Raw genomic sequence first — 16,137 nt, 5'->3', positions numbered from 1 at the left:
GGAGTCGACCGTAACCGCAAATGGAAATGCAAATTTCCCGCGGTTACCGCGACTGCTACTGCGACCGCAGGACCTTTGGCCCAACCCGGCTTGTACTATATAGCTACATTGCTACGCCCATTGCAGCAATTTAATTTCTTAAGCAATTTTCATAATCTGCAGCAAATTGTTTCTGAATGCTGCCAGCCAGTCCGGGGTCTCTCGTTAAATTTTATGCAGTTGGCGGCTGCATTCGCGCCGCAATCTGCCATTGAGGCACAGTAGCTATTCGCTAACATACCAACCCCGACCAACCCGCCATGCCCTCGCAAAGTTTTTGCCATTTTATATTAATTTCGCAGGCTCTGCAAGGCGCCACGACCTCGGCGCGCCCTTGAGTTACAACCGCCCGCTGATGTCGACCGTCGAGCGTCGGTTGTCGGCTGCTGCTGCATAATTAAAATGGCAGTTCAATCCTAAGCACAGTCAGCAAACTCTGGAACGGACTGAAGCTAAAAGTGTGGCAGAAAGCAGCTGTCCGCCTTCTAGACCCGTTCACACCAGTGGCTGTCCGAGTTCACAAAAGCTCAATTTATCCGATTAACTGGGAGGGGAATTAGGTATCCCTTTTATCCCGCCTAATTCAACCTTCTTAACGGGTTTTGTTTCATGAATATGTTATGCATTTATTTCAATAAACAAAATACGCTTTCAATTTCACGATTTAGCAAATAAATTATTAATGCCGAATACATTATTAATAGAAGATAGCCGCAAAAAGGCTTGCACTTTATGAAACTAAATAAGCTGGAGAATATTACTTAATCACTTTAATTGTATGGAATTAACAATTATCAGCTTAGCAATCTTTATATTTACTTATGCTAATTTTCAAGAATTGCCCACTGTCTTTCACGACAAATTTTAATGTGTGACACACAAGTGTGACCCTACTACTTGCTTAGGAGCATCTTTGCAAAATTCTCCGCATAAACGCGGCTTGGTTTTTGTGAAGATTCCTTAATTTCCACTGCAAACTTCACTTGGCAGCTCTGCCGACAATTGTCTCCTCGCCCGGGGCGAAATTGGCAGCTTTTTGCTACTTGCGGCCACTTAACAGGCACCCAAGCTGCTACCGCCCCCAACACCATCTAAAGTGGCATACGGAGTGCAGCTAATTGCTCGGCCCATTTCTGCGCCCAAAATTCGCACGCCAAAAACCAATTAAGACGCCAGTGTTCAAGGGGCGGGGGAAAATCCAATGGGGCGAGCGTGTGATAAATCAAATTTGGTTGCCTTAACAATATTTGCACATACGACAGTGTGCGCAGCACAACACAAATCAAATCAAATTAAAACATAAAGTCGGCCAGATTCAGATTCATGTTGAATCGTGGAATAGGTAGGTTGGGTGGAGAGAAGTGGTGGGGCTGGCAGATTGGGTGTCCTCTTTTATTATTCCATTCGCATGCAGCTGCCATGTGGAGGCAAGCGACGCGTTTATGACGCTGACAGAATTATGAGGCCTACATGCGTTGATTCCAGATTTTCAGATTTCCAGATTGCCGATGCCGGGCCACGAGGGTCCTTTAAATATTTTTACGCAGATAAACTAAACTGTAAGCCCGTGCGGCGGCGCCAAGCGGCAAATGGATTTTCAGCAAAAAATCACAAAATCGCAAAACGTGCTTCACATACACACTGGTTGGCGGTGGAGGAGCCGGATCAGTTCGGGCTCATCATAAATACATCAGGGAGAGTTTTCGGGATGGGGCACTTGAGACTAAAGCTGCTGCTGGCTGCTGCTGCGTCACCACCTGTCTGTGGCAGCATGTCACGCGACCTGTCGGGCGCTCAAAAGTTGACATTTTTATTAAAATATTACCAGAATCTCAGGGCCCTGAGCGTGAAAAAATGCAGGAAGCGAATAGCGGCTAATTTTGGGTTTTGTTTGATTCGTTTCGCTATCTTGTAATTTATCGAACCGCCACAAAAGCTAAATCCCCGCCATTGGCCACCCTTCGTTGTCATCGCTGTAAAGCTCTCCGTTAAAGTGCTTCTTTGTCCGCATTTTGCACCTGCCTTTTGTTTGTGCCATCAATGGACAGTCTCCGCCCTCCGGTGGACGCCTCCTTTTGTCCCACGATCTACAGCCGTCACAATTGTGTCTTTGGCACCCGCCTCCATGGACTTTCTCATGTCGGCTTCCCATGTCAACTACTCCTTCTTCGGCCAGACAACTGGGTTGAACAATAAAATTTTAATAAGCCTCAGCAGGATGTCCAGCAGCCAACAGCAAGCTTCAATTGCGAATTCCCTTCCAGTGCCGTTTCGCCTCCCTTCTTTTCCTCCTCTGCATCCTTGTTCCGCTACATCCTGTCAATCGTTTGAAGTTTACGGAACGCTATTGTTCGACATTGCTGCTGTCCCACATTGCGTATGAGCAATGCGTCAAATTCGAACCGTGCTGTTGCATATGCATGTGTGTAGGGTTGCAAAAGTCATTCCTGTTTGACTTTTAATTAGCTTGGAACGAACCTATGTGCTCACTGAAGGCACTAACTTCCAAAAGTTTTTCATCACGTTATGACTGGGAAAGTACTTTGTGGAGAGACCACCTTTCCCCAAAGTAAAAACTCAGTTCAGGAGTGGAGTAGAAGGGATTATTTAAGTGCGCTCTCACCTGCAATTAACTACAAAATAAAGCCCAACCGTGACGCATTAAATTTACGTTCTCACACCGAACAAAAAGTATCTGGGATTTAAATATATTATGTCCCATTCGAAAAGCCCCCTCAAAACCCATTTGCTGGCTACGCTCCTAATCCGTTCACGGCCTACGCACACCCATGTGACATATTTGGTTTGCCAGCTTGATGTATAAATAAAAAATCAAGCGTGACGAACAAATTCATGCAAAGTAAATTTTCATGTTACCGCCAGCCAGCAAATAAAAAAGGACTCTGGAGTGGATTCAGGATCCTGGATCACGGGGCCTAGGCCTAGACCCATACATATACTTTTTGTGCGAGTAACACCTAGCCGAGTTTGAGTGGGTTTGCTCGGTGTTCTGTGTATAAGTGCCACCACACACTCGCAGCTGGAGAATAAATTGCTGCTGGTGGGGAAACCTTAAAATCAATTGCGAATACTTCACTGTACTTAATGCTCTTCTCAGACGTTTTGTTCATGGCCTGAACTTCAGGCGGCAAATAAATATGAGGTGCAATATTTTTTCCTTAATCTGATTTATTGGCTGGTTATTAAGTGGCATATACTTGAAGGGTTTTCTCGAGAACTTCGAGTATTTGAATGAGTCTTGAAATTTGATCAGGACAAACACAAAGAGGATTTTAAGCTTTTAAAATTTTCCTAAAATTTATTACAAGTTCAAGTTGCAAAATACTCAAAAGAAATCATAATTAATGCACTTTTGAAAATAACAAAACTTTACTATGCCCTCGGAATCAATTAGAAATGCTTTCTGTTGTTAATGATCATTTGGAAAAATAGTTTTCTTCAAAGTTATTTCTAAATATTTAGAGGACGTTATAGGGTCGAGGGCATATTGGAATTCGGTCTTTTGGAATATATTTATTTGCTGTCTGATTGCCAGTGCAAACAATTCCATATGCTGTCCATGTTCCTATTTGCTTTGCCGATTCAAATTCTTTTTTCCATTTTCATTTCTGTGCATTTTGCACTCTCAACTGTGAACCCTCCTCCCATTTCCGTACACACGCGCCCAGCTGACGCAGCGCAAATCAATCAAATCAAAGTGGAGTTGTTTGATTCATTGTCGGCACTGCTGGCTGAGTTTTCCGGTTTTGCGGTGGCGGCTGGAAGAAAATCAGAAGAAAACGCAATACAATGAAGAACAAATACGGGCGCAGACAAAGGGCAAACACGCTCACGCACCGCCTCAAACTCACACACATAATACAAAGTGGCATAAACTAACTAAATAACAGTAACAATAACTTAAGTGTATTTGTGTATTAGTGAGGAGGGCATCGCCTGCTCTCTGGCTATCTGGATTTTCCTTTTTGCCAACAACCCCCACCGAACTCCCCTGCTTTTCCAGGCCCCTTTGCCTTGCTCCTTCTTTCTGAGACTTCGGGGCGACTGTTGCAAAGTTTTTATTTATACACACGTTCCGTGTGCAGCAACTCCAATGACTACGTTTCGTTCCATTCGCTTGTTTGTTTGTTTATTTGTCATTTGCTTTGTTCCGTGCGTTGGCAATCTATGCTACAGCGGCCATGCCCCTAAATTGACTGGCCAGCCAGCCGGCGTTTGCACACTGAGCGAAAAATCAATAATTTTGCGGCAAACAAAAATGAAGGCCCGGAATCTAATAATAACCAAAAAGAACATTCCTAATTGCTTTGATGGTTTATGTTTCATCCTTATGAGGTCATGTCAGCTAAAACGATTTTTCTTTCCCTTTATTTTCGTTTTTCTCACTGTATCGTGGGGTATGGGGGATAAAGCACAGAAAAAGAAATCCCGTACAATTGTAGAAGCTCACGTACCACATACCCACTACACACACTGGACCACATGTCGTATACGTAACGTGGCATATCTCTAACAGTGACGTCCCCCGCACCGGTCTGCGTTTGCGTTTGCAATCAGCCGCAGTGAGTGGCCACGCGGCCAGGCGACAAATGCCCACACAGGGCACAATACAACACACAGAGCTGGAAACACGGACACATGGATACACGTGGAGTCACACACAAGTTTCGATACTTTTAATTATTGCGTACATGACCGTAACGATGTAGCTGGACTTTAGAGAAGATGCCCTCAGGTAGGGATGCCAGGACTCGTTTAGTGCACGTATTAATCAAAGGACTGTGAATTTTTTTCTTCCTCTTCCTCTGCCCCTTCGACTTGTTCTAGTTTTCTGCGACTTTGTACCTTTTGGCCCAAAAGCCAAGCCAACAACTTTTGGTTCATTAAAAATCAGTGAGCGTTTCATATTTTGGAGAACGTGACACTACGTGTACGAAATCACAAAGGCCGATAAGAAGTTCTTGGGCGTGGCCAAGGGATCATAGTTGAGGCAACCAAAGAAGCCAGCTGCTCAGTGGCCAAACTGATTGACGTATAAACACGCAATTAAGTGTAAAAGGCAGTTTCAATTGTTTGACAATGCCGCGCTAAATGAATTTCCTTGCACGCATTACGAATCAAATTTACGAAAATTTAATTTCTGGCTCGCTTTCACGGGTCGCCAGATCCTTGAAACGTGTGTGTGTGCGTGCTGCAGATACACATACCATACGTGAGTGGCTGGGGTGTGGGTATGGGTATGGGTGAATTCCGGGCATGTGGGGCACGTTCGTAGATTTGTTTACTTTGTAGCCAGAGAAACGAAATGGAACAGAGCAGAGCGACGCATAAATACATTTTCTATAAATTCTTACACGGCATTTCATTTACCATTCGCCGCTGCTCACTGTCCAAAAATGCCAGCGCAGTCAGTCAGCAAACGGCGCTGCTTCAAAGGATTCGGATGGGGATTGGGACTGGGCTGTGGATTCGGGCACAGGATACAGTAGCAGAGGCAGGAACAGCGGCTCTGACTTATTTATTTATTCATTCGCTGCGACCTTCGCTCCTCCTTTGTCTCTAGGAGCAAGCTGCTCGCAGTAGCTTGTTTGCGATTTTCTGTATGAAAGGATTTTGCAGAATTTAACAAACAAACAAACACACACAGGAGTCGCAAAGAAACGGCCCAAAAGCAACACAACACGCACTGCGTGGCTGCTCATAAAGTTGACCCGAATTCATGCTAAACTTGTCCTGTCCCTGCCGCTGTGTGCAAATAAATAAAGCAACAAGATATAGGATTCCCGATTGGGTAAGGCCGCATCTCGAATGCTCTTATCGCTATAACCAACTATCCTGTTAACGGAAATCTAATTGGAAGTGCAGCCAAAATAAATGGATAGCCTTTGGAGGTATGCACTAAGAAAAACTCAAGCATGTGTAAAAATTCTCTATCTTTGTAATTCGTAATATAATCTATTTATATTTCTAAAACGGTCCTTTAAAGTGAGTACCATTTGTAATATGCATGCTAATATTTCACTTGCTTGATATTCATATTCATAGCTTAAGTTGGCATTTATTAACATTTCAAATACATATTTCTCCTCGTTTTTTTCCCCTGTGCATATATCAATCAGAGACCATTGGGTCAACCCTGATGACAAAATTCCTTTGCCCGGCACCCCCTACAAATCGCTTCCGTTTGTGCGAGGGTGCCAAAAGGACTTAGATCAGGGCATTAGAAACGACAGCAGCAACAACAAATGATGGTAAGGCATCGAACGTATTTTTGGGTATGCCGGCATGCGATTTAGGCATGGCATTCAATACGTTTGATCTGTGCAAGCAACACTCGTGCTCAAGAAATTGCAAAACCAAAATAAATAAGATTCGATTTATGTTGTTAGCCCCGAAACCGAAAAGGGGCGAAAAAGCCTCTCAACATCTTCCGTTTTTATTTACAGACGCTCAAATAGTTCGTCGAACAGCCTCTGCCGGAAGACCCAAAGAGCAAACCCGGCTCTTTTATCACTCACACAAAAGTTTCCATTCGCATTTTCAGGCCGCAAAATTTGTGTATTTGCACTGCGGATTTGTATTTTGTGTTCGCCGTGTGGCAGCAAATTTTTAATGAATTTACAGGGACAAAAGGCAACTGAACCAAACTCAACCAAACCAAACCGAACCGAAACGAAACGAGTGAAAGGGCCCGGAATGAAATGCCATTCCGTACGAAAACGGAATGGGAATCCGGGACTCATTTGATATTCAAAACACATTCGGCAAATATTGATACCCCCGTAAATTGTTTAAAATGCGCAATATCCAACGTCAATAGAAGACAAATTGTGAACTAAAAGCGTAAAACGCAAATCACGCAGCTTTTAAAACTTTGTCCCCGGCGCCATGGGGCGTATACTTGATTATTGGCAATCAGCCATAGTTGGGCAACTTCCCCATCAACCGCCCACAGTTAGCGGGGTCCGCCAGTTGTATAATTAAGGCCTGAACCTACTTTCGAGCTAATTATAATTGATGCCACAGCCAATACCCGTTTTTTAGTTAAAACTTTTTGAAACGGTACCACAAAACCTAACACACACACACACACACTTTCGAAATGCCACAAGAAATGATTAATTATGGTCTAAAAGTTGCACGTTAAAGGGATGAATTTTGCTTTTGACTTTTCGCTTTTAATAGCTCCAGTCAGGCACTAATGGCGTTTCTAAAAACGCCTGCCAGCGAATCGGATATCGTTTTTTAACACAGCACCCATATATATAGTAGACATAGTTTGGAAAATCCCTTCAAGCCATTCGACATGCCAGGGAAAAGTTTTTCGATTATCTAAGATACTCGCAATGCATACGTATACCAAGTGAGCGAGGAATTTTGTTAGAACAGCATTGTTGTGCCCGGGGATAATTTAGTCATTTTTGTTATTGTTTGCAAGTCGGAAAACATAGAGTTTTAATTGAAAATCTTTGACTGCACATGGGAACTGAATTTGATGCGAAGTACCAAATGCCAAGACCGAAAGCTGACTACCAGTTGCAACACATTCTCCGGTGGTGGAGCGAAGCATCCAAATGCACAAAACATACCGAAAGGCAATGCCTGCGAATGGCACAAGGAAGGCAGCCCCATGCAAAAATTGCAATTGTTAACTGAACTGAATTTACATGAATTCTCTTTCTGTTGCCTTGTTGTCCTGCCCCTTTCGTACAAAAGGCTTAGTCAGGACAGGATTCTGGTCCTTATTGCCTCCCGTCACTGTCACTTACGGGCCGCTTTAACCCGTATTCCATATGTCCAGGCCCGTTTATGCAATATATATTCTTTCCTTTGCTACTTCTTTTCTGGCCAAGACATGTGCAAATATATATTTGGCCGATTGGAAGCCGTTGAGGAGCTCGGCGTAATGATGACCACAGTTCACTTAAAAGTCATATGCTTCGATTGCGTTCACTAGAACATGCACTTGCATATGCACATGCACATGCACCAGCAACAAACCATAAAGTTGCCACATTTGCATAAAATGCCCTGATGCCTCAAAAAGCATCTGGAGTACATGGCATAGCTCAGCAGCCAGTCCGTAAAAGTCTCCTGGCACAAATCGTATTTCACCAATAAATTGAGGAAATGTTTAGCTTGCCTTCAGTTCTACTCCCCTTGCTCGACGCTGCTTTTTCTCCGGCTATCTCTCTCCGGGTGTACGTTCCGGTTTATGGTCCCCATGTTTGCCGTAGTTCAAAAGCAATGACTTGATTTTTGATTTTGCCCCAAAAATCGCTTGTTATTTCTGCTCTGCACTGCCATTCCATTCCCCACACGACGTATGCGCAATGCCTGTTGACTGGCCAGAAAGCATATTTTCAAGCATATCTCTACGGCCCGAGCCGCCTGCCAACTGCATATTTGCCATTGAAAATTCACCAGAAATTGGAAACAAAATGCTGAGTAATCACTTTCAGGCTCATGTACGAACTTTTGGCCAGCCTCCTCAATGGAATCTGTTAATCTCCAATCACGTCTAATAAAATCCGCTTTTAATGCGTTTCTAATTAATTTTAAATAAGACCGAAAGACTAGCTCTTGGACATTAGGTAAAAGTCCAAGAGCGGCCAGATAAGACGTGGTTCAAATAGTTTAATTGGAGGTCTTGGCTTAGGGGAAATGCGTGTCTGGCCTTCGATTAATTCATTATGACCGGCATTCAAGCAGTCGGGCATCCAGAGAGCAAGTTTCCCACAGTTTTCTCGCCAACAACGACAACTGTCAATGTCCTAGTTAAGGGCTTAGATGTGGCATTAGGCGTCGATTTAACACGACCCCATTCTCATTGCCATTCAGCCGTTTTAGCCGTTTCAGCCTGGCCACTCGAAGTTTGGGCGCGCTAAGAGCGCCTAAAAGTGCTTCAGGCCAGGCTCAGGACTCCGGGTGCAGGACTAGGACGAACTTATGAATACACACGCGTTCACACACACACACACACACATAGAGGGGAATTGAATTCAAGGATGTGAGAGAGCCACTGTCACAGCGCTGATAAAATGTGAAGCGGATTAGGAACAGGCAGCTCCTTTCAGCCGCCGCACCGTGGGACACAATCAGTAAATGGCACTTGATTCACTGCGCAAGTGGAATTTTTGATAACTTTGCCAAGAGGAAAAGTTGGTCAAAAGTTGGCTGTCGCTTTAATGCGTATAAATGCTTATCTGGCAACGAGTATATGACTAGATGACGATGGCTTTGCTGCGAGTCTCAAAGCCAACTTAAATCCACTGAAGGCATTGGCTTTCTTTGCTACCAGCTTTCAGCTTTACTTCTTCGCTTCTCTCTTTGCTGGTTTTTCATTTTTTTTTTTTTTCTTTTCTTTGTTTTCCAAAGTTGGCAAAGTTTTTAGCTCGAGCATTTCGCCTCGCAGCGTCGCACACGCACACACATATCTATATCTATACATAATTCAGCAAGAAGCTAGGGCAACACGTCACACAAATGTCGCCAAAAGCAAGTCTCGATGCACGCCATCCATCTTGAAGGCATTGGTCCGCTGCACAATTGAATTATTACATCGGGTGGAGCAGACGTTTGCCCATTTGGTACTCGATTTGGTCACTTAACCAGCCAACAAGAAGCAGCAGCAACAACAGCTGAGAATATCGTTGGTGGCAGCAAGAACCACCAGCCACTGCCCGCTGCAAGGACATGGACACTCATTTGCACCCATGTTTGTTTGCCTTTCGTCTGTGCGAAATAAGGGTTATCATCGGCTATGAACTCGGAAATAAATGCCAAAATATAAATTTCCATGCCCTGTTGTTCGATTCCATTGTTCTATTTTTACAAACTAAAGGATTGAAATGATTTGTATGCCACAAATACGGTCAATATTAAAATGAACTATAAGTTTATAACGTATATATGTAACAAGATGTAATCAAATGATGTACACTTTAAAAACATTCAGATATTCATGACACGCATAAGTGTTATTGATACCTATTTAAGCTACTGATTTAGTTTAGACCTTTTAAGCCCTGAATTTCGATTTTATTTAATATCTAACTGGTTTTTCCATTTTTTCCCTGTATCTGTTGTAACCCCCTGATGGCCGGCTGTGGCTGCCTTTGGCTTACTGACCCATTCGCATCCTAGTTGACCTTCAGTCTGGGCTTTTATTTGATGACGGCTTGTTGTTGGCCCTGTCGTTTTCCGATGTTGTCAGCTGTGTTTTTGTGTTTGCCCTCCTTCAGCTGTGTGTATTCGACTGCGAACAGCAAATTAAAACAATTTTAACAGCTACTTTCGATGTCGTTTGTCGTCGTCTACGTTTCGTCCATAAATAAAACATGTCCACTTGTTATTGCTGCCCTCGACAGACGTTATTCCTGGCTATATCGATGTCCATGTGTTCCTGGCTCTCGGCTCCAACTGCCTGCAGCCGGGTATTGTTATTGGTTATTGGGCTCTACAGATTGGCATTGGCAGCGCCTTTGTTATTGAACTATTTACATTTGTTGCTGCAGGGCGTCGGCTAATTTACGACCCTCTCCCGGGCATCAATGAGCCTTAAAGCAACCGGCAAATTGTTGTTCATAAATAAATATGCCGAACATAAATCCCTACGCTATAAATAAGCGTGAGCAGGCGTCAAGCAATTTATAGGCATTGATTTTCTGGCTCTTCGCTCTGGCGACTCAGAGCCTCGAATGAAAGGGAGTTGCCCTTGCCCGTAAAAGTGACAAAAGTCTTGGGTGCTTACCCGAAAATATGAAAGTGAAACTTTTGCTTTGAGGTCGGGGGTCAGCCGCAGCACGTTGTTATTGTTTCTACTTCTGTTTGCCCCACGTTGTCCAACTGACACTTATTAGATAAGTTTTCCAGCACCCCGAACCGTCAGCTACCGTACATCATTTCACCATTTAGCGGGCCAAAAAGTCGACTTCAGTTTTAATTGCACGCTTATCTGGACCAAAACAATGCGAATGCCATTCGGCCTTTCGAAATCCCCAGCTAAGCCGGTCCAATAAGACTTTTATTGTCTTAGACGGGCATTTAAATTGATCAAAAATGTTGCAAGGCAAGCCAGAACAGCAAAGCAATGCCTAAGCCAGGGCAAAAGACCTGGAGTCTTGGAGCGCCTGACGATTCCATTCAATCTATAAGTAATTTCTTGGCCATTTTTATCACCCAGCCAGGAGGAAGTCGACGTTGCCGGGCGATGAGCTAAGACCACCCACGTGATTTGAATATTTTTCCAATAAACTTCAACAGCTTTTCAACAGTTCGAGTGGGGGTTCGAGTCCAACGGCCTGATCCTGCTGCCTTCCCATCCTGTTTTCATTTACATATTGGATTTAAATGCCCAAGACATCCTTCCGTCCCTCCTTCCTTGTCCAGCTGAGTGTTTTTCCAGTTCGACTTTGGCTTTGTGTCAGAGGACCACGAAAAGGAAAACGAACCAGCGGCCTAAGCTTAATCGAATTTCCCGCAAATTGGCAATAAATTTTAATTTTGAAAGCGATTCCCCAGCGCTGATTGAAGTTAATCAAAGCGAGGCCGCAACTTAAGGGGCTGGCTCAATGTAGGACTCCATTTGGCCACAATGCGATGCAGCTCCATGCACTCCATTGTCCGCGTAAAAGCGCGGGAGCTCCTGGCAAAAACTTAGCGGCAAACAAGTTGCAAAGAGCAGGAGGCAAAAACAAGGCTTATTTACCTTGGTCAGGAAGGGTTTTTTTCCTCGGAAGCAAAGGCAGTGCAGCAGCACCAGTAGCAGCTTTTGAAACTACTTCATCAATTTCATTCAGCACAACGGCGCCGCTTTTTTTCACTGCTCTGCTAGCTCGCTCTATCCTTTATTTTGTTGCTTCTAGCTAGCTTTTTTTTTGCGTCCATAATCAACTTAAAAGGCATTGGCATCATGAAAAAAGTCCGGAACTAACATAGCTACACAGAAAGATAATTAATCGACTGCGCAAAATATGACATCTTAAATTCAATTAGGACATATATTTATTATATATTTATATCTAAAATGTCAATTCTAATATTTGGTCATAGCTTTAAAGGTATATTTTGGATTTTAAAAAGGCAAAAAATTATGGAAATTTGTCTTCTGTGTAGGCTTAGACCATGGTGATATAATTTCGTAGTGGTGAATATAGCTGTTGCTGGTTGCTAGTTGTTGGCCGTTGGTTGCTAGACCGCCAGAGGCATTGGCATCGCTGTTACGACGATGCCAGCGATTACGCCCACTTTTGGCCAGGACACCCAGTGTACCCGTGTTCCGGCCTTGCCCTGTCGCCTGTCTGTCGCTATCCTTCGAGCCTGTGCCACTCGCCACGGAAACGGATTTGACGAGGCATGCAGCACTTGTAGAAGCAGCGTTTTGACACTAATTTCATTTGGTGGAGACCGGTTTTTGTGGCTGGCATCGAAACAAAGGGCCCGGCAACAGTTAAAGGTTGGAAACACGTTGCGAATAGAAGGAATGGTGGGTACTGCGCCGAATAAGTTGTAATTCCATTGCATTACGTTTAAGTTCAATTTGCGAGCTGTTCACAAAAACACGACGGCTGGCTGTTGAAAGTTTCACAAAGTATTTATTTATTTTGCACGCAGCAATTCCGTTTGCCTTGCGAGTTAACTGAAAACTTTAAATGGTTTTTAGCGCTCGGCGGCTAAGACAACCGAGCAAACAAACAGACGCTGATGGTTGCCTCTTGTTTCCTTTCATTTAGCCAAGTTCTCAAGTGCCGCCTGCAGTTTACTTTTCCTGCACCCTTCCCAAAGGACTCGGAAATCAGCAAAACGGAGTTGAAATAATGTAGTAAATTTAAGGATGCAAAGAAAAATGTAATATCCGAGAACATTATGGCCCCGAATTTGTTGGCCGTATGTGTGCGGTTTGGAATCTAATTTCGTTCTGGAATAGTAACATTCACTAAAGTGCATTTTATACTCTTTTCTATGTACATCTCTATTTATATCAAATAACCTACAAATTTTGCAATGTAGCAAACAGCAAATGGAATACATTTACATTTATCTTATTTTCATTTCGATATTTTCGCTGAAATTCTGTCAATGTTTACTATTAAATTTTATTTCTGATGTGGTATTAAAATATAATTTGACCATGTCATTTTATTTTAATAAAGAGAGTATTACTTTTATATATCATCTTAAAGTCCGCAGATATTAGCTTTCAGTTTAATTTATTTTACTCCATTTGCCACCTGTCTGCAATTTCTTCAGCTGATCCCCCGTTCGATTTTTCTACCTAGTGCTGCCAACATTCTGCCATCTAAGCCATCCTCTTGGCCCGAGCTGAAATAACCGTTTCAACTTTGACTTTGGTGCTCGAACACGATTCCTATATGGGTTTGGTGCTCTCAATCTGACAATCGCATTGGAAATGCGTGTGCGCCACGCTTTAATGCGAAATTCTGATTGCGCTCGAATGGCTTCATTTATTTTCGCCACCAAACGACCAGCAAACAAAATAAAAAAAAACAAGAAAAATTCAACAAGAAAACAAGCAAAAACGGCAAAGAAGAAAGCTGCGAAAAAAGCGCAAAGGAAAAACAAACCCGACAGTTGTACATAATATTTCACTTATGCATGTGCGCCCCCTCAGAGCCTGTGAGCAAAGTGAAATGAATGAACGAATAAACGAACGAATGAATGAGTGGCATGCGTAGCGCTAGGAAATTTGTTATAGCAATTTGAACTGTCAACAGAAAACCGAAAAAGTAAATTAAGAAACATTTGAAATTTAATTCACTTGCCAAGCCGAGTCCTTCCGGTGACTATTGCCCCTATGGGGCACACATAAGTGTATACTCGCTGCGGCTGCAGTACGTGTGTGTGTGTGTGTGTGTTTGGGTGTGAGCATGAGAGTGTGTGTGTGCTCGCATTAGAGCGTAGAGCTCGTGAGTGGCAGCATCATAGTCGCAGAGCATACCTGTCTGCCAGGTGACACCTCCGCCACTTGAGTAACGTAACACAGCAACGCCGGGAACAACTGACAGACCCAAAACACACATTTAACTCAGGAGCTCCAGCAACAGCACTGTGAAAAAAACTCGGGACATTCTACAAGACACACGAGAGTGACTTAAGAATGCAGAAGTTTGGCGCTTTAATTGCTGTTTAGATATTTGGTACACCCCAAACTAAAGATATGAAATATCTCTGAGCTTAATCTCATTAGTATTTCGGAATATTAATAATTGATTTTTATGTTATTTGAAATTTATGAGAAGTTTAGTTTTACCATTTTTAAATAGCCACATGTTACATACATCTTTCGGTTTTAAAGCTTGTTATTTTCCCTGTGCACAAACATTTGGAGACCTGCAAAATTAGGCGAGTGTCACGAATTTAAAATAACTTTTAATTCATTCTTGATGAACATATGCAAACGTTGTTGCCCCAGCCCGAGTGGCACACGGCGTATGAGTGCGGCTGGGAAAGAGCCCCCCCGTGCGAATGCGAACGGGAATGTGTGCGTGAGTGTGTGGTTGCCACGCCTCTCGAGTGCCACATAACTCGGGTTGAGCATAAACAACCGCACTCGCATAAATGTTCGTTAAACTCAACCCAACTGAGACAGAAATGCGGAGCCGAGAGCTCTATAGCTCCCCCTTTTGCCACCCACCTGGGCTACATAATTATTTAGTTTCCAGTTGGACGGGAGCCGTGCACACACATCTCGTACTCGTACTTGGGCAAATAGATGGGGGGATTCCCTGTCTTCGATTGTCATAAATCAACAAGGACCTACACGGCCCAGGATCGGTTGATGGGCCTACAAGGGGGCCATGGACCGGGCTGTCAACCGATTGTTGGCCGTTGGCATATGCTCGCTCCGCTGACCAAATGCCCAAGGCCTCTGACAGGTGCAAGTTTGAGCGACCCACTTAACGGAAAAATTCAAATTTCTGTTTGCACTTGCCGAACTTTCCAGTTCACTTGCCAGGGGAAATAAGCGAAAAGGTATATCCGGTACAGCTGATATAGCTGGTATAGCTGGCATTGCTGGTGGCAAAGTGAAAAGTTAGCGTAAATTATGCGCCAACGTGCGCGGCCCCAATAAAAATAGAAAGAAAAATTGGGAAAACAAGAACCCAGCGCAGAGAAAACAAAGAGCAGTGGCAGTGCATTGAACTGGTACCTTTGTATAGGATGTGATACGAACCTTATGGGAATGTTTCTGCTCTCACTACCACGTTGGCGGTAGTTGTTGTGGTTGCTGCTCCTTTCAAAGGATCCTGCCTGCCTGCCTACCAGCCAGCCAGCCGGTTTATGCTTTCTAATCCACGCACGTTTCGCTTTTAATATTTATTTTGCGCTTTTTCACACTTTGCACACTGAGACACACTCTCACTCACTCAGACATCAAAGGATAATCGGGCAGGTGGAGGATTCTCTGGTCTGGAGGTCTGCAGGGGTTCTTCTTCCGCTGATTATCGATGAACCCCACGCTCCGTTGATGCGGATGACGGAATTTGGATTACGGCTTGGTTACTGCTTTCGTTATGCACTGCGGGCGGCGCGCACAGTTCATCAATGCAAATTGCAAATTGCCAATGGAACCACGGAGCCGCGTTATCGGCGGGTTATCAGTGCCCACTAGCGGTGGGCATTTGGATTTCGGTCTCTTGTTTATATAATTTAAATACGTTTATGTTTCGTCTGCGAAATTTTCCAACTACTTATGGAACATTCGCATGGATATATATGTGCTGCACTCGGGCGGTGGACAAATGTTATTTAATTATTGTTGTTGTTTACTTTTGGGCGAAGGCAGCTTTTTCCCAGTGGGAGCGCTATAAACACCGTTACACTAACCGACCCGCACGAAGGACCTTTTTCAACTGATTCGCACTCGAAGTCGCGGCGGAACGAGGCAGCTCGACAAGCCGATGTTCTGTTTTCGGTTGACGGGCCAGAAAGCCGAGCTCGCATCCTGTCGGCTGTGTGTGGATCGCGAGCGCTTCGGCATTTTGTGGATCAAAACGATTGGGAAAAGGACCACAGGACCCTTTTGTGGATGCTGTGTGCCAAGTCCAAAGCGTT

At 43.9% G+C, this 16,137-nt stretch overlaps 1 protein-coding gene and 1 long non-coding RNA gene across 3 annotated transcripts in view; one reads left to right on the top strand and one right to left on the bottom strand.

Annotated features, from left to right (window-relative positions):
• beat-VI (beaten path VI) overlaps positions 1-15,916 on the bottom strand; it is a 56,607-nt gene extending 40,691 nt beyond the window's left edge. For both annotated transcript variants that reach the window (NM_001276106.1, NM_143362.3), the window contains exon 1: positions 15,257-15,916. The gene's annotated coding sequence lies outside the window, so the exon portion shown is untranslated. The remainder of the gene's footprint in view (positions 1-15,256) is intronic.
• On the top strand, positions 6,134-7,030 carry lncRNA:CR46106 (long non-coding RNA:CR46106). Its single transcript, NR_133477.1, has one exon. It is a non-coding gene; the product is annotated as a long non-coding RNA:CR46106 (long non-coding RNA).
• Positions 15,917-16,137: the final 221 nt, after the last annotated feature.

Source organism: Drosophila melanogaster, chromosome 3R (assembly GCF_000001215.4).
Source record: "Drosophila melanogaster chromosome 3R".
NCBI lineage: Eukaryota > Metazoa > Arthropoda > Insecta > Diptera > Drosophilidae > Drosophila > Drosophila melanogaster.
This window is presented reverse-complemented; position numbering and strand designations above follow the sequence as displayed.